The sequence below is a fragment of the Delphinapterus leucas genome, chromosome 20, assembly GCF_059928025.1.
Source record: "Delphinapterus leucas isolate spDelLeu-1000000601 "Yukka" chromosome 20, BTC_Dleu_Yukka2, whole genome shotgun sequence".
In the NCBI taxonomy this organism is placed as follows: Eukaryota; Metazoa; Chordata; class Mammalia; order Artiodactyla; family Monodontidae; genus Delphinapterus; species Delphinapterus leucas.
In genome coordinates, this window is record NC_143148.1 from 53,244,427 (window position 1) to 53,263,254 (window position 18,828).

At 40.4% G+C, this 18,828-nt stretch overlaps 1 long non-coding RNA gene across 1 annotated transcript in view; it reads right to left on the minus strand.

Moving 5' to 3' along the window:
* The window catches only part of LOC149744708 (uncharacterized), a 333,956-nt gene extending 316,544 nt beyond the window's left edge, over positions 1-17,412 (minus strand). The window contains exon 1 of the long non-coding RNA XR_016391032.1: positions 17,121-17,412. This is a non-coding gene — a long non-coding RNA (uncharacterized LOC149744708). The remainder of the gene's footprint in view (positions 1-17,120) is intronic.
* Between the last annotated feature and the right edge of the window lie 1,416 nt (positions 17,413-18,828).

The window sequence follows — 18,828 nt, forward strand, 5'->3', positions numbered from 1 at the left end:
CACTCCTTTGGTAGAGATTGTTTTAATAAGTCCCATTTCTGAGCAAATTCTCTCAGCTCATCTTCAAAATTCTGAAATTCCACTTGGGCTCCCACTGGGCTGTGTTTGTTTATAAGGTCACAAAAGGTTTCTTTAAGCTAAATCAAGCCGCGTAGCGTTTCTGTGCCTGCAGTTTTCTATAAGCAGTATCTGTAGCAAGACAGAGGGGGCTTTAAATCATTTGTAAGAGATTGAGCTCCTTGTCCAGGCCGACCCTAAGGACATTTCTTGCCTGTTTTATTTTAATTTTTTTTATATTGAATGACATAATGGATGTGAAAGTTCTTTGTGAACCATAATGACCTTTCTAATGTAGGGGATTAGAACAATGATCTCAGAGTTTGGGAACATCCTGTCTCCTTGGGTTTATTTTATTCCTCATTTTTCAGGGGTCATCAGATTCTAAAGGAGACCAGAACGTTTTTCCAAGATCTCCTTTTACATTTGGGGTAGAATAGAACCTAATTTATAATACATTCATTCACTCATTTATTTACAAAATACTTATTGGAGACCTTCTATGTGTCAAGCATAAGGCTGGGGTGCTTAGTTAGTGTAAATAACACAATTCCTGTCCTCTAGCAGTTTAACATTTATTTGGTTCTCACTCTGTGCCAGGCACAGCACTAAATACTTCATACACGTTATCTCAATTAGTCTTTACAACTATACTAAGTTAATTACATTATCCACATTGTACAGATAAGATGTAATAACAAAAACAATGGTGTCACTGACCAACAATTACTGACTGCTTACTATGAGTCAGGTAGTGACCTAAATGCTTTACAAGCATCTCAGTTTATCCTCAAAAATGTCCCTAAGAGCATTATACTGACCCTATTTCTCAACTAACAACTAACATTTATTGACCATTTAATATTGGTAATACGACCCTAAGCACTTTATATGCATTATCTCATTTAATTTTTTCAAGAACATCCTGAAGGAGACACTACTATTATCCAAGTGCTTAAGGAATACTCCCTAGTTCATATGGCTGGAATTAGTAGAACTGACATTCTAACTCAGGTCTTTATAAAGCCCATGACCTTAATGATGACACTAGACTACCTCTTGAGAAGACATTTTATTTCCAGAATAACTGACTCTCCGAGAAAAAACAACCAAAAGGATGTCAAAGTCCACATCACAGCCAACATTGAAGAAGGATGGTTGGGAAATAAATCTGAAAGCATATACCTTCTCTATTCACCTTAGTCTTTTTTGTTACTTGGTGTCTTCCACTTTTCAAACTTTCAAATACAGACTGCAATTTATCTTAAGTTACCATAGGATTTGCACTGTTAGTAAACATGGTCTCTAACAGATCACTGGAAAAGAAACACAAAGGTTTAAAACCTTGAATTCTCCTTAACTCACTGCTAGTACCAATGCTCTCTAGGTAAATCTTTATTTTGTAATATTTCAAATTCACTCAAGACTTCCTCCTGAATATTCCTAAAGAGAGGTGCGAGAAATATGGAATTTTTGTCTATTATAATGATATCCTGAAAACTACTCTTCAAAACACACGTGTGTGCATACACACACACACACACACACACACGAGCTTTCTTTGTAACATCTAGCAAAATCCCTTGAACTAGGCAAGAACTTGTTCTACACAGAATTGGAATGGAATGGAATCAGATGGGATGGGATGGGATGGGACAGGATAGAATGAAGCAGAATAACATAGAATAAAAAGTCCCAAGTTCAAATGGAATGGGACCACATAGACTAACATGTCTAGTAATTAAATATAACAGCATAGAATGGAGTGGAAGAGTATGGAAGAGAGGAGAATGGAATAGAACAGATGCCTGACAACTGACTCTTTCAGTATTATCCTTTCTTTATTCTTGTGGCCTTCAAGAGGAAGGGCTTGTGTGAATAGCTGGTTCCTGAGAGCCATAGCAGCTCATGCTGGGCTTTGTAGATCAAAATAGGGCCACTCAACAGAGGAGAGTCTGCTCCATCCTGGAGACCCTCAGTTCAGAGCATCCAACATGAGGAATATTCTTTTACTTCCAGGTAGGAGAGGAGCTGGGAAATCCTAAACTGCACATGGTCCCCTTTTAAGCTCTGCCTTCCTTGGAGCTGGAGAGCTCCAAGCTCAGGGCTATTGCTGATCCTGGACATGAAATACATCCAGGACAAAGTGCTTCTGAGGTAAAATCACAGACAGAATTCTGGCTTTGGGTAGTCTGCCTACAGCCTTCAGAAACACTATGTTGAAGGACTTGGATATTGCTAAGAGATTATGCAAATTTATCTCTTAGCTGTCTAATATCGTCAGGGAAGGCATAGGAACTTCCAGAGAGCACTATTCTAACAGCTCCCCTGGGTCAGCCTTGGAACCAGGACTGTTATCCTCCTGAGAGCAACTCTACCCCATATCATCACAACATCCTTGGGGACTGTATCCTTAAACAGTAGGCTGTGAGCCTGGAAATCAAGAAGGAAGACCGAACTCAAGAAAGCTGATCTATTTAAAGGTGCTGGTGGGAATGGGGAAGTCTCTGGTGAATTAAGAAAGTCAAAGAGTCTCCATGACAGGACTGTGTTCATCTCACCAGCCTCCCTCATACATATATGTACATACTGGTTCTGTTTCTCTGGAGAAGCCTGACTAATATACCATTGCTTTGCCCTTTCCCCTGTTAATTAATTATATAATGTATGAATGTTTCCCGTATTAATTTGTGTCTATGTATAGATATGGATATAGATACATAGATGGGGGGGATTATAAGGAATTGGCTCATGCAGTTATGAAGGACAAGTCCCAAGGTCTGCAGTCAGCAAGCTGGAGACCCAACAGAGCTGATGGTGTAGCTCCAGCCCAAAGGCCAGCAGGCTCAAGACCCAGGAAAAATGTTTGAGTTTGAGTTCAGAGGCAGGACAAACAATTGATGTCTCATCTTGAAGGCAGTCAGGCAGGAGGAAATTCTCCCCTCCTCAGGAGACGGTCAGGCTTTTGTTCTATTCAGGCCTTCAACAGATTGGATGAGGCCCACCCACATGAAGGAGGGCAATCTGCTTTACTCGGTCTATCTATTTAAATGTTAAACTCAGGCAAAAACACCCTCACAGAAACATCCAAAATAATGTTTGACCAAATATCTAAGCACCCCGTGGCCCAGTCAAGTTGACACATAAAATAAACTGTCACAAGTGGGCTCATTCATGCAGAAGAATGCCATGTAGCCACTTTTTGATGCAATAGATATAAATATTCTAATACAGGAGAGTGTCCACGGTATGGTATTAAATTTTAAAACAGCAAATTGCAGAAGAGCATGTACACTATGGTCCCACATGCATAAAAGAGAAAGAAAGTAAGCTATACAAAGGTGCATATACATAGGCATTTTTTTTAAAAGTTTGTACAAACACAGAAAAAGTTTTGGAAAGATGCCCAGCAGATACAATGGTTTCCTCCCTGGCCCCTTCCCATCCCTCCCCAGGAAGTAGGGGGAGCATGTCAGTTTGGCGGAGAAATTTGCTTTGTTTTGGTTTTTATAATGATCACTGAACTATGCTAAGTGCCTGCTAAATGTTCAGAACCATGCTAGTGTGTTACACATACACAGTGTCAATTCATATTCATAACAACCCTGTAAATATGCTCCCTCTAGTTTATGGGAGCTGGAACTAAGGCCTAGGGAGGGTAAATCACTATCCTGAGTTCACAAGACTTGACTGCTGCTGGGCCACAATTCAACCACAGGTCTGACTGACCCAAGACTGACTTCTGTCCATGATGTACTTTCTCCACAAAGAGATGACTTTCACATTATATATCTAGATAGACAGATAAATAGATAGATAGATAGAGATATATAGATATGCATGAATAAAAATTAAAAATATACACATACATTTACACATATATTAAAATACATATATATAGAGAGAGATTTTTAATGCATCTACATAACTCCTACATTTTTTAAAAGAATAGACTCTATTACTTACTCCAAAACAAAAGAAACGGGTAAGAACAGGGAGAGGAGAAAAGTGAAACAAATTCAGTGGGAAAAAACTTTTTTTTACAAAAATGTTTTATTCTGTGTTTCCCCAAAAGCAGAGCCTGAGACAAGGATTTGGATGCATGTGCCTACGTGGGAGGTGATCCAGGGAAATAGGAAAAGCCAACATAAGGAAGTACATTGGGGTTACTGCTGCAGACAACATGTTTGATTCTGCCAGGATCTCTGAGAAGCAGATAAAATGCCTCTCAGATCTGCCCACCTGCAGGAGGAGAAGCTGGGTCATTTTCCACTGGCTTCTGGCCCCTTTATAGGAGGGGTCATTATCCTCTGGGGTGTTAACTCCCCCCAGGAAGAGAGAGCAGGAGGTGGGATTCTGCCATTTGAGGTGTGTCTTACTTCAGCCTGAAATAGAGGTAGGCCAGGGGGTGTGACATAGGACACCAAAGGAATCTGTTACAAGTACCATATGAAAATTATCTGGAAGGGGGTTCTTTAGATCATTTTTGTTTTTCAAGCAGTCTTTTTCTTAATAAATTTATTTATTTATTTTTGGCTGCATTGGTTCTTCGTTGCTGCGTGCGGGCTTTCTCTAGTTGTGGTGAGTGGGGTTTATTCTTCATTGTGTTGCACAGGCTTCTCATTGCGGTGGCTTCTCTTGTTGCGGAGCACAGGCTCTAGGTGCACGGGCTTCAGTAGTTGTGGTTTGCGGGCTCTAGAGCGCAGGCTCAGTAGTTGTGGCACCCGGGCTTAGTTACTCTGCGGGATGTAGGATCTTCCCGGACCAGGGCTCGAACCCATGTCCCCTGCATTGGCAGGTGGATTCTTAACCACTGTGCCACCAGGGAAGCCCCAAGCAGTCTTTCTCTAAGAAAAAATATGGAGAGTAGCAGAGACTATTCATTTCAGCCAATCCTAACCAGTAATCAGCTGGCATAGAGTTTTGAATGGACGTGGCTAAGAAAGATGGGGCATCCAGCTAGCAGACAAAAGCGCAGGGGAAAGGCAATCCACAAGAGTGTGGCTTCCTTGTGAGAGGCCTTTCAGACACTTGTGATGAACCCCACAGGCTCCATTGCTCTGAAGTGATGCTCAGAGAAAGGAATAAACGGCACGGAGAGTTTAACATCAAATTGCATCTGAACTTTCAACTACGTTCCTCCTAACAGCTGCTTTGGGTAAGGATCCTGGCAAGTGCTTTTAGATTTTTATTCATGTGCAGACAGGAGAGGAGGTGAGGAAACAATTCTGAGATGAAGAACTCCAAATTATGAGAAGAATGCCAACTGTCAATAATCAAAATAATTCTTCTCTGCATAATCAACACCAAGTTGGCACAGCTGCTGACGAAGAAACAATAAACACCAAGTAAAAATAAAAATTTCTCTTTTTTTTTCATGCTACCTTACAAGGAAAATCTGTACTGGAGCAAGGCTTTGTGAAATAGTTCCTGAAGCATGCAATCAACATTTTCTTGAAATTACAGCTGGCATCTTGCATCTAGCAAATTTCTTTCTTTCCATGTTGTTATTAATTTATACCTTGTAGAGATGGTTTAACACTCAATTGCTAGGGCCATCTGCTTGACAATTGACTGTGTACTGCCTGGTGGCACACCTCACATTGGAATGTTGAGATTATATAGTGATAGGTATATCTATGTTGTATGTGATGAGGATCACGTGACACTTGGGCAGTGCTACAGAGCAGTTAGGCAGGAGTCAGCCTTGTTATGCGTTTCATTGTATGGCATCAATTGTTTTGTGGAAGGGGACAATCTCAGCTTTCTTGAATTAAACATCAGGGAATCCAGAGTCATTAGGGTGTAAACTGTTGGCTCTGGACACAGACAGCTTGGGTTTGAATTAGACTCCACCATTTACTATCAAGTGACCTTGAGAATGTCCGTTGACCTCTTGAGGCCACAATGTTCTCATCTGCCAAATGGGAATAAGAATACTCTAGATGTTTGTGGCAGGAGTGAAGTATAAGAATTCATGAACATGCTCTGTACAATGCATGGCCCATACTAAGGGCATGGTCAATGTTTGCTGTTAGAACTGCTCTGGAGTTGAGGAATATTTCAGCCCTCTATCCTGAACTTCCTTCCAGAAAATGGCAATGGCCTACACTCCCTTTGTCCTAGAAGGATTTCTAATTCCCCCCTAGTTTTTATATAATTTGGGTATTCATTTGGTCATCAATGGTCCAAATAGCTGTTAGAGCCTGGGTCCTTCAGGGCTTATGGACAGAGACACAAGAGGTCAGGAGTACCCCAGGGAAATGCACTGGCTGGTTGATTTATGCCCTCTTATCTGAGCACGTTCCCTCCATCTCCCTGACATTTGATGTAGGTGACTAAAGTGTGTTGTGGAGCAGGGCTGAAGCTTGGAGTTGATGGAGAAATATTCCCTGGGAAAGAGGGGCTCTTGAACTCTATCGGCCTCTCCCCCATCTCCCCAAAAGAGGTCGGAGCAATCCTTAAAAACTATAAAGCTGATCTCAGTGCTCCCCTTCTCAAAAATGTGTTAATGGCATCCCACTGCCCTCTGATAAAGTGTGATGTCCTAAATATGGACCAGCCTCCACGATATGCACGACTCTGTGAGGGGCACACAGTCCTCCAAGAGGCAGAGTCAGGCAAGAGCGGAGAAAGGTGTGAGCAGCAAAATGAACTGAAAAATCTCCTTCCTGGTAGAAGAATTCTGCACAATCCTGAGAGGGGCAGGCCACCCCGAAAGTATTAAAAAAAAAAAAAAAAGCCACATCAGGTCAAAATCATGACCCCTCTGTCTCTGCGTGTGTCCCACTGGCATCAATAGGGAACTGGGAAGACTCCTTGCTCTTCCTATCAATAATATCTTGTATGTCAAGGACAGAGCATTCCCCAAACACCCCTTGGGGGATATTTAAAATCATGGGCTCTGACACTGGACAGTTCTGGTACGGATCCCAGCTCTGTGACTTACTGGTTCTATGACTTTAGGCAAGTTTATTTCTCTCCCTGAGCCTCAGTTTCCTCACCTGTATAATAGAGATACAAACAGTATCTGCCTACTTCATAGGGTTTGGGAGAATTTAAGAAGATAATGCAGATAAAGTAGTACTTACCTCAGAGCATCAATAAAGATTAATTAGTATTATTTACTAGTGATCATTCATAAATTTATTAGCACATGCATAAAATGATAAAATCATATTACCTAGCCAGAACTCAGATCAAGGCCTCAAGCATATCAAAAAAGAATGAGATGAGAGAGGTGGATGAGGGACAACCAAGTTCACGGATTGATGCTTAAATGCTTTATTCTTAGGCAAGCACCTCAGCCTCTCAATCACAGCCTATTTGTTCTCATAGTACATGTTATTCTAACAGGCTTAATTATCTGGCTTGCAGTTCCAGAACAAATTAGAGGCAGCTAAATTGATGGGAGCACAGAACTGTTACAAATAGACCTACCGTCATCCCTAAGACATGTTAAAATGCTGTATTCCCGCCCACCAGCTCTCTATTTCTCATGGGTTTACACCTCCATTCCCTTCAAAATTCCTCATAAAATATGATTTCAATTCTCTTCGTCACCTTAGCTGTCTCCTTTAAACCTACTCCATTTTTTAATATCCTCTTAAATCAAAATTATACGCAATGTTGCATGTATGGCTTGGCCCAAAATTATTGGATCCCAGGTTTTATGAAGAGGTCACAAACTCAACCACTTCCAGAGACACCGAGGTACAGTAAATGAGCAAAGAAATCAAGTAAAGACAATAAGAAATGGTGTCTCTTATGGTGAGTAAAATGAAGAGGAAATACCCAAAGGCATCCTTGCATCTGATAAAAGAATATCCAATAGTCTGACCCAGACGATTTGTGTAAGCCAATTGGGACATGGCATTTGGGCCCAGTAAGACTGAAGGAAAGAATGAATATTTCAAGTCTGAGGGAGAAGTGTCTTCATCCCTCCTCTTGGACACAAATGAGGAAGTGTGAACTGCCATCTTGCTCCTGGATGGCATTTTACAACCGTGAGAGGAGTGCCAGCCCAAGAAAGTTGGAACTGGAAGACAGAAAGAACCCACATCCTGGGGATGACGTCATGAACTGCTGAACCAACCAATCCTAGGCGCACCCTAACTCTTAAGTAAGAGAATAAATGTTCTCATTGTTTAAGGTAGTTTGTGTTGGGGATTTTCAACTTGCCCTCAATAGCATCCTAGAAAATACAGACATCAAGTTTTAACATTTAAGCATTGTGATAACCAAATAAGACTTAGCTGGTAGTGGTACAGAACCTTCGAACACTTGGAAAGTCAGACGTGCTCTAAGTGTAAAATACAGTATTAAAGACTTAGTATTAAAACTATATAAAATATCTCATTAATATACTTTCTATATCGATTGATTACACCTTGAAAAAATATTTTGGAGGGTATGTTGGGTTAAATAAAATATATTCATAAAGTTAATTTCATCTGTTTCTTACCTTTTTTTTAAATGTGGCTACTAGAAATTTTGACATTACATATGTATTCATGTTGTGTTTCTACTGAACAGCACTGGTCTAGTTATTGTGTCTAAATATATTAGGTCACATGAAACTATTTACTCATATTTCACTTACTGTCAACAAACATCTCTGCACTTTTCTTATCCCTTCTTGGGCTAAGTCATTTTTCTCCATTCTGTTTTCTGTACAGTTATTTTCTCAGCCTAACTGAAGAATTTACATTGATCCTAATTATAGCTTATCCTAAGTCCACTGCAATAGCCCAGTGGTTCACCAGAGGGCATGTTGGAAATTTGCGGGGACAGTTTGGGTTGTCACATGATGGGGAGGGGCACTACAGTTATTTAGTTGGCAGGGGCTTGTACGTCTCATAGAGGATAAGAGAACTGTCTCAATTCTCCCATGCCATTCCTACAGATGAAAAAATATGCTTATACAAATCTGGACAAAATCAAATTCCGTTTCAGTTATAAATACAGTGGGGTTTTTTGCATGGGTTTCATGTAAGTTAATTATCCAGGAAAGTAACTACTGTGTAAATCAAGGGAGAGATATGCTTTGTTTTGTTCAGAACTTTATAATTTACTCACTATTTTAGAAAATCACGTCTTTTATAACAATCCCACTACTGGTATCTGAGTCACCAGCATAGTTCGACTGCACCTGAGCTGCTACAGTAAGGCAATGCTATGCACGTGTGCTAATATACTTATTTCACCCTGATTTCAAAATGTCCAATAGAAAAAAAAAGTATCAACACTATTCAGTTGAAGAGTGTCTCACATCTGTTAAATCCAAACTAATTCATTATATCAGAGGCAAGCATCGGAGTCCAGTCAGTGCTGACACAACACAATATATGCATTCCTAAAAAGTCACCTCACTACACAAATTTGCATGATAAAAACCACAGGGCCTACGGGGTGGGGGGGTAATGAGGACCACAACGGTCAGATACTTCAATAGCAACACATTAAATAAAAGAACCTAATAAATATGGTGGCAGTTTTACACGTGTTAAATGGTCAAGGGATACATAAGTACTACCAAAGAAGTGGCATGTCACCTTGGAAGAGACCTGAGCTTTGCTTGTATGAGTCTGGGCAGTGGAAGAGCTGCAGCTTGTGTTACTGTGGAGGAGGGAGGGTTGTGTGGATGGGAAGGTGAGCTGTTAACACCAGATTTGGGTCGATGTGGCTTCCAACTCGAGGTGAACTGAGGTGCTGGTTGATGTTTGGGTCGTGTGCATCCTCGAGTTTTGTGTATGCTATGGGATGAACTCACTAGGGTGCGGTTTTCTGTGTTCCCCTTGTGTTTCTCATGGATGAAACCGCGCATAAGCCAACAGAAGTGTTCAAATCGTCCCCTCATATCGCAGTCACACTGGAACACATTCACGTTTTCAAAACAAGTATGATGGCAGAGCTGATTGTAGTACATTTTGTCTTCTAGTATTGTTTTATTCTAAAATTACTGCCCTTTTATCTCTCTTGATATTACGCTCATGGCATCACAGTGATGTTTGGGAATTACATATATAGGTAGCTTATGTCATCTATGAAATTCCTTTCACAGTAACAAAAGTGGCATTACAAAATATTTTCTCTAAAGAGGGCATTGGGCCTGAGAGGATTGAGAACCTTGGTTCTAACCTACTGGGAGGTTGTTAAAGATCCGTTCATCTATGCATTTGTTATTCCTCTTTAGTGGGTGTCATCCATGGATCTGATAAGTGTGTCTCCCATTGTGTCATTCAAATTATTGATTTTTTTTTTTCCAGGAAACATTCTTTCCCAGGACAGGAGTAGAGAAAGAGTTCAGGTCATGCCACTAAAAATCACCAGTGCTTCCATCAACCAGCACTCTGGACATTCATGCAGTGCCCAAACCATTTAATTTTTCATATCTGTCCATGTTGTTCAGAGGCTACCAAAAGAAACCCTGCCCGGGGCTCCCCTGGTGTTGAGCCAGCCCACAATGTCTGCCACATTCACAGAATCCTGCAGTCTAAAATCTCACCCACATCTATTCTGGTTTTTCTTTTTATAAATGGAGACCTTTGCAAAAGAAAAGGAAAGTGATTCTTGGGCTGGAGCGATAGTTCGCAAATTCAATCACCGGAGTAGCATTTTAAAATACATATTCCCAAGTCCTACTCCAGAGCCACCAGGTCCTACTCTAGATCTGGAGGTAGGTCCTAGATATTGGCATTAAGAATGATTTTTACAGGAGTTTCTGGTGTGGAGCAGCCATGTTTAGAAGCAAGCATCTCAATCATCATCTATTTCTTCAGGTACATAAATAGTGAATGCCAATAAGTGCAAGGACTATGCTAGAGGCTGGGTTTCAGAGCCAGGGTTTTCTAACTCGTAAGAGATACACAGTACAATACAAACTAATGACTGTCTCAGAAGAAGCAAATGTTATGAGAAAGCAGTTTCTCAACCTTTTTCCATGATCTCCACTCTAAAGTCAAGATTTCTCTTTCGTTTGTTTTTTTGGCTGCGACTTGCAGCATGCAGGATCTTAGTTCCCCAACCAGGGATGGGACCCGAGCCCCCTACAGTGGAGGCGTGGAGTCCTAACCACTGGGCCGCCAGCGAAGTGCCAAGTCAAGTATTTTTAGATAGCTTTTTCCTAATCTCCTCCCACCATGAAATTTTATATACAGTACATTTTTATGTATTGTATGCATATCTGTGCTTTATACATTAAAAGAATAAAGAATGAATTTTTGCCCCCTTGGGGACAGTATCAGCCCCACTGAGAAGGCATGTGATCGAGGTATATAAAAAGGATGGTGGGAGAGCAGAGAAAGGGGTGACTCACTGCCTGGAACCATCAGGGAGGGCAGAGGAGGAAGTGACATTTGAACCAGGTTTTGTAGGATGAGTAAGAATTGCCATCTGGGAAAAGGGAGGGAAGTGGTTCTAGAAGGAACAGCTCCCAGGCATGGTTGCTAAATGTTTGCATAGCACTGTGTGCTCTGAGGTCTACACATGTACAGAAAGACTGGGGAATTTAAAAATACAAATTTTAGTACAACTTTAGATACAAACTGACTCTTAAGATGTATCAAATCCTGGAACCCTTTTGGGGGTGAAGGGTACATAGGGAGCACTATTAAAGGTAGGTATTTGGTTCCTTTAATTTCAGCCTAAGTCTCAGATGGAAAGACTCCTGAGTAATAAATAATAGAGCACACTTTGGGCATATTTCATTCACCATACTCCCAGACACATTTCGAATACCATTCAAAGCGAGTTGTGAAAGCTCTGATTAACATACAACACAGAGCGCTCTCTATACACTCTCAAGGGTAAAAATACTGCTGAAAAGCCACTTCTTTTAAAAGCTGAGCATCTAACACCACCTTGTGAATGATAATAAATGGCAGGCTAAGCCAGAAGGAAGACTGGCCCCCTGTCTAGGGTCTGCAAGTATTATATACACAGAAATACATACCCGCTCTTTGGCCGAGAGGACAGGATTGTCTTCCGGTGAGATAAGATTTCCTATGAGACTCCTGGTATTTCCCAATTCCAGCTTCATCAGAAATAGCAACCCCAACTCTCATGGGTTGTTTTCCCTTTCTTTTTGTTTTCCTTCCTATTTCCCATTCAGGCTGCACTAGGAATGTGTATCTATTTGCTATTAAAATTATGTGGCACTTATTTTCCCTAAGGTCAGAAGTTTAGGATTTTTCAACATCCCCAAGTCTCTCCCTGGCTTCACGGAGTTTGTCATCCCCTGAGAGACAGCCATTGAGCACAAAACCACAGGACTAATTTCAAATGTGATCATGACAAGGAAGAATTAAATAGTATTAGACAAATGCAACAAACATAACATAGAACCCACAATTGCATCTGCAAATCAGGATGCTTCATGCTGTGCAGGACACCAGAGCAGAGACAAATTTATTGATATATTATGGGTAAGGAAAAAGAGAAAGCCAATCCTCATGAAAGAAATATGACTATGTTTGCCCTCTCTAATTATTATAATTAGAACTCCATCCATTTGAATGAATACTGCCCAGCATTAGATTTATTTCTTAATGGTCATCATGGGCCCAAAAAGAATTATGCAAGGATATTACAGTATTGTTTGCAAAAGAAAAAGTAATGATCCAAGTGCCCATAGAAAGGGGATTAGTTACGTGCATAGAGTCCTTCTATGCAGTATTCAAAAGACTGCGCTAGGGCTATACATACTAATATGAAACTACATCCAAAACACATTGTTGGGTTTATAAATAAAATGTAGCATTCTACATTTACATGTAGAGTGTGCTTCCATCTGTGTGACATTTAAGGAGAGGAATACAGGTTCAAGTAAACTTGCATGGATGCAGGATACCTCTGGAAGAACACAGAAAACATGATGACAGTGATTGCCTCTGTCATCAGTGGAAGAGGGAACTGGGTACATGAAGTCGGGAGTGGTAACGAGACATATTTTTCGTTACATTTACTTTACTATTATTGGAAACTTGTCACTTCCGGTTAGAGAAAAACTATCTCAAACATCATATATGGAGAAAAGAAGTGTTAACCAACAGTGGGAACCATTCATTTTGTAATCTGCCTCCCATCCCGAGTCTGTTCACTTGACAGGATTCTCTAAATGTTTAGAGATAAGATAAGTGGAATTAGATGGGTGGGGAGCAAGGTTCAAATGTTATTGGGAGGAAGACGGGAAGTAAAGAAAGGGGTGCAAAGGCTCACGTAAGCAGCAGACAAAGCTTCATGGGCTGTTGATCACAAAGGCTGGAGGACGCACCTCTGGTGGGAAACTTGATTTTAGGTGTTACATAGACACTTTGTTGTTTAAAATTGATTCGCATAATGAAAAAATCATTCCCTTTTCAAATCTTTTCTTATTCCTCAGATATAATAAAAGAGGAAGTCTCAGTTTGGTACAAGTATGTCTTTATGACCTCTGGATACTCCCCGGGAGTTAAAATTTGATAACAGTGTTTTGCCTTAACTGTATTCCTTTTCACTCTTATCCTTCTTAGAAAACGTAACACTGGCTTCCCACTCGCGGTCGTGACACAAAGCCTCCTTCTAAAATAAGTGTATTCGATTTCAGTTTTTAAAAACAAACCATTTTCAGTGAAAATATTAAGTAACACGAGAGGTACAGGGAGATGTCAAAAACTGTGCATGTGATACATGAATGACCGTCGTTTGGGAAGCGTGACTTGAAAGAAAAATTAACCTCAGCCTAGAGCAGGGAAGTCGTAACAGTTGTGTGGTTGTGACTATTGTTGATTTTTAATTTCCATCCCATCGAACAAGCACTGAATAAAAATGAGGGAGGTTTTTCAGGAAGCTGCAGTTTCGTTCTCTTTGCCGATAGTATTTAACAAGACTACCTTTAGTTTCCTCGAGCCGATTCTTTGGACGACTAAGAACACTTAGAGCCAAGAGTGCAGGCACAAACTCTGAAGGCCTGATTCTCGCCCCAGTGCGTGACACTAGCCCTTTTGTTGGCCTCCCATGAGAGAAGAAGCACCTCCACTGAAATCCCATTCTCCAACTTTGCCTCTGCAGTGCCACCACTTTTTCATTAGCTAATCCCAATTAGAACACATTTTTACTAAAGCCGTAAATCTCTGCCACTCTCAATAAGCATAAATTATATAGTAAATAACCATATTCTGTGTCTGTCCAGAAAAAGAAAAACCTTTTTTCTTTCCTCCAGTCCACAGGACTCAGAGCTGCTAAGTCAACGCTGAGACCTTCTGATTCGGCTTTTTGCCCCCCACTTCTCTTCTATCACTAGCCTTAAAAGCAAAACTTCTTCTAGGAAGAAAATGACCACCACTGACCTTCTCTAAAATTAACCACAGTCAAATTATATTTTTTCTTCCTCCTTGTGAGCAGTTTAAGGGAGTGGGAAAAGCTGGATCACTGTGTTAAAATCCACCTCTGTCATTTTACCGGCTGAGTGACCTGGGACACGCACGCTGGCTCAACTGAGGAGACAGACCTCGTAGGATTTTGTTCCAAAATAAATTAGGAAACTTAATACACAAGGTTTAGCACAGTGCCTGGCACAGAGTACCTGCTCATTCATATTAGTTGTCCATATTGTATAAATAAAAGCGGAGATTTTTGTTGTTGTTCCTTTTGTCGTCACAGCGATTGCATAACCCAACATTTCATAGGTTAAACTAAGTAAAAGAAACATACCTTATCCCGTGACTGATTTTCAAGCCCATTTATCACTCATTTCTCTATGGTTTAGTTTAATTAAATTGAGCAGCATATCAAATATTGATTTTAATAAAATCTTGATTAAGATTCGAGCGATTATCAAACACAATTTTTCATACCATTCCTGCATTTCAATGGAACCAACCTGAAAACGAATTTACTTTTTAAATGAAGAAGTGATTTCTTTTATATATATATATATATATATCCACCTCAGGCCATTTTCAGAAATAAAGGAAAAATGGCCTCCCAGTCTTTTTATTAGCAAAGATGAGCAGCAATGTCTGACCAGGGCTGCACAAAACTTAATTCAGGTAGCCACCTCATCTCCAATTTGTAGTGAAAGGGGAAAAACAAAATAGAATCAATTCCTCTGATAAATGTTAATTTAGCACCTACTGTGTACAAGGCACTGTCCTACACTGTCCAACACAAGTAGAGGTCACAAGAGCTAATCCTGCAGCCAGTTTTAACGTGTGTGGAAGAATTCAGCCACACGCGAAAGTCCATAATTTTATGAAATAATAACCAGAGAAGTACATGTATTCCAACCCTTGAAATTACTCGGTTGTGGAATTTATGTGTATAGGCTCACTCTTAGGAGACTATTATGTAAATGTGATGGTATAAATTATCAGCAGGATCATATTAGCAATTAACCATGAATATAAGACATTCAATAAGTTAAGTTTTGGTTTGCTACTTAAGTGCTTAAAAATTTTCTGGCCAATAGCTATTGCAGCAGCGCCACCTAGAGGATTCTGAAAAGCACCACAGGGTCACTTCCCCCGACTCAGCCGTTCTTCCTATTTAGGCAGAAAGAAAAGTAACTACTGCGTTCCAGCTCTTATGTCATTTAAAGCAATTCTATCCACACCATTGGGCACCTTCTTAAATCTTGAGGTTTCTGTAGAATAACTAAATAAAATTTAATATGCTCAAACTCACAACACGTTTGGGTAGAGTGGGATCCCAATTTTCCCCCTGTAGGGGGAAGGGGAATTGGGTGTGTCCTGGGACATTATGACATGAACCACAGCTGTCCCCTCCCCCAGACACACACCTCTTTTTATTCTGTCTTGATCCCAGACAGGTAAGCACCTAAATAGACTGGCTATTTGGTAACACGTCAAAGTCTTATTCCAACGTTTAGAAGAGTTGAGAAGAAATTAACTTTCTATTGTTAAAATTGTTTACACCAGTAGATCCACTTACTAATTCCCTTCCACCATCCAAAGCTAAATCAGTGTTCTGGGGGGGCGGGGGTTGAAAGGGAAATGACAGAACATTTCCCATTTTTTATAGTCCTCATTCTCTCCTCCATTATTTTTTGGTAATTTTTCTCAACCAGGAGACTGCTTTGGAGGTATATTAAAAGGATTAACATTTAGATAATAAGTCAGCTCTCCATAAGGACTAGCACTCTCTTTGTCTTACTTGGTTTCAGAATTTCAGCAGACTCTACTGACTCTCAACTGACTGTGACCTCAGAGGGGAATGGGCAAAAATGCACCGTCCTTATAGCAGCTGGAGCTCTCACCTTCACTGCCACTGGAGGGCGCTGTCTGCCTCAGTGAGGGGACAGATTTCACAACTTGCCAGGCAAGGCAAAACGTACTCATAGAAATCTTGAGTTAACCTGCACCATCTTGCCGGCATATATGAAGTCAGTGTTCCTACATAAACACACTAGTAGACAGTGGGGAGCCAGTGGCTCATTCATGGCGATTCTCTACATTTCAAGTTAAGCACTTCGACCCAGTTTTTCAAAGTAATACTAGGTTTTGCCTAGAGACCTCTTTTCCCCATTCTGTATGCTAAAGCCACAGCTAAAGTCATACCAAACTGCAATAATCTTAGTTCTTTGAAACATCTTCGTTTCCTTGCCCACTCTTTTCCCTCTACTCTACCTCCACATGTGTTCACCTAACAAGTGTCTGATCTTCCTTTATGACTCGGCTTAGATACCCCTAATTCCAGGAATCCTTCCAGGACCCCCTGACACCAGGTCAAGATGACCTCTTACGTGCCCCAATTGCAACCTGTTCTTCTCCCACAAAGAACCCTGATGTACAGTTGTGTAATTACTTGTTTATGAAGTACACCCCCGCTAGGCAGTAGGTGCTATGAAAGCAGGGGATATTCCTATTTTATTTACTGCATTCCCATGCATTCCCTGCAATTCCCATGGTTCTGGTTCAACTCCTCCAGCGATATTTTTGAAGGAACAATTGCCCCACGTGAGTATGATTTATCTCAAGAAGGACTCTGAAGCTTCATACATTGTCTCCATCGTTTTGCCTTCCCAACATGTGCCTCAGTCCCCACCATTGTGCTTCCTCGCTTACCTTGTTCTCTTAGTCCCTACAGTGGTCAGAAGAAAGGCCCGAGATTCCACAAGGTAAGCTGCTTCTTGCTAGTCAAGGCTTACGGCAATTCCACTTGGCAATCTCATCACCATCTCCAGACTGATTCTAGGATCCGCAGACTACCCATCTCAATTCCTGAGTCAGCTGCAAGAGAAGTGGTCGACCAAAATATTTACAGGAGGGCTCTTTCTGAGATGGCTGGTGGGCTGTTAGGAAGCATCAGTCAACTGGGAGGGAGATGAGAACCCTCCCTCTTTCCAAGCAGATAACAAAGTCTTCTCTCTTGTATGCAGTTGGCGTAACACCATAAAAGAAAGACAAGGAAGACAACTTTGTTTCTGGCTGGACCACTTATTGTGTCCATGGAAGGACTATGATATTTTGGAGCTAGGTAACCTGATGAGTATAAAACAGGCACTCAAATACAGACTCAGAGCCATCCTGGGAAGTTCCAGACCGCTCTGAAATGAGATTTACCACTCTGGACCCTTATCTGTCAAGAGGCTTCTCTGCCTCAGAGACTATCTCTGCAAGCTTGCCAAGCTCAAGGAGTCGTTGTGAGGGCAACTGAGAAAGGCAATATCAAAGTGCTTGGAAAACTATGCCCAGCTAATGAAAAATGAGAGGTGAGAAATTATTAAGTGCTAATAGAAGGGCCACAGACTTCTCCATCACCCAATACCCATTATCCTTAGTTTTTAAAGGTCTGGAGAGGATATTTCACTGCTTACATCCTCGCACAGGTTTAATTAAAAAATAAAACTTACAGCAAAATTAGCCTAACATATCCTATATGACAATCAGTCAATTCTGACAGTAAGAACAAGGTAGATATCACTTAGGGCGCAACAATGGGGAAACACCATATATAGTTGTGCTGTTTTGTTTCCATGTTTATAATTGTCTAGATGGAAATACACATGCAGAGCATGATGAGGAAACATTTTTCAGTCAATTACCTTACACAAAGCTCATAGTCTTTATTCATTCATTAAAAAAATGTTTTTTTAATTACTGGAAACTGTTAAAATATAGGATAAGAATTTCCCAAAATGGACAAAAGATATGGATAAATACAAGGAAAACCACACAAAATCAAACCACAATGGATGAGTGGTCCAGTTTCTCTACATCCTCGCCAGCATTTGGTGTTGTCACTATTTTTTATTTCAGTCATTGCAATAGGTGTGTAATGCCATCTCATTATGGCTTTAATTTGCACTTCCCTAATGGTTGATGATGTTGAATATCTTTTTATGTGCTTAGTTGCTATCTGTATATACTTTTTAGTGGAATGTCTTTTGCCCTTTTTCTAACTGGATCATTTGGGTTTTTTTACTGCTCAGTTTTGAGAATTAATTATTTTTAGATATTAGTCCTTCATCAGATACATGCTGGGCAAATATTTGCTCCCAGTCTGTAGCTTGTCTTTCATTCTCTTAACAGTGTCTTCAAAGAGCCAACTTTTTCACTTTGATGAAGTCTAATGTATCAATTTTTCCTTTTATGGATTCTTTGTCTATCCCTAGAGTATAAAGATATTCTGTTATGTTTTTTTCTTAAAGTTTGTTAGTTTTACGTTACATTTAAGTCTGTGATCTATTTTGAGTGCATCTGTATATAAGGTGTGAGACTTAAGTCAAGGATTTTTTTGTTTTGGTTTGGTTTGGTTTGTTTCCTTTGTTTA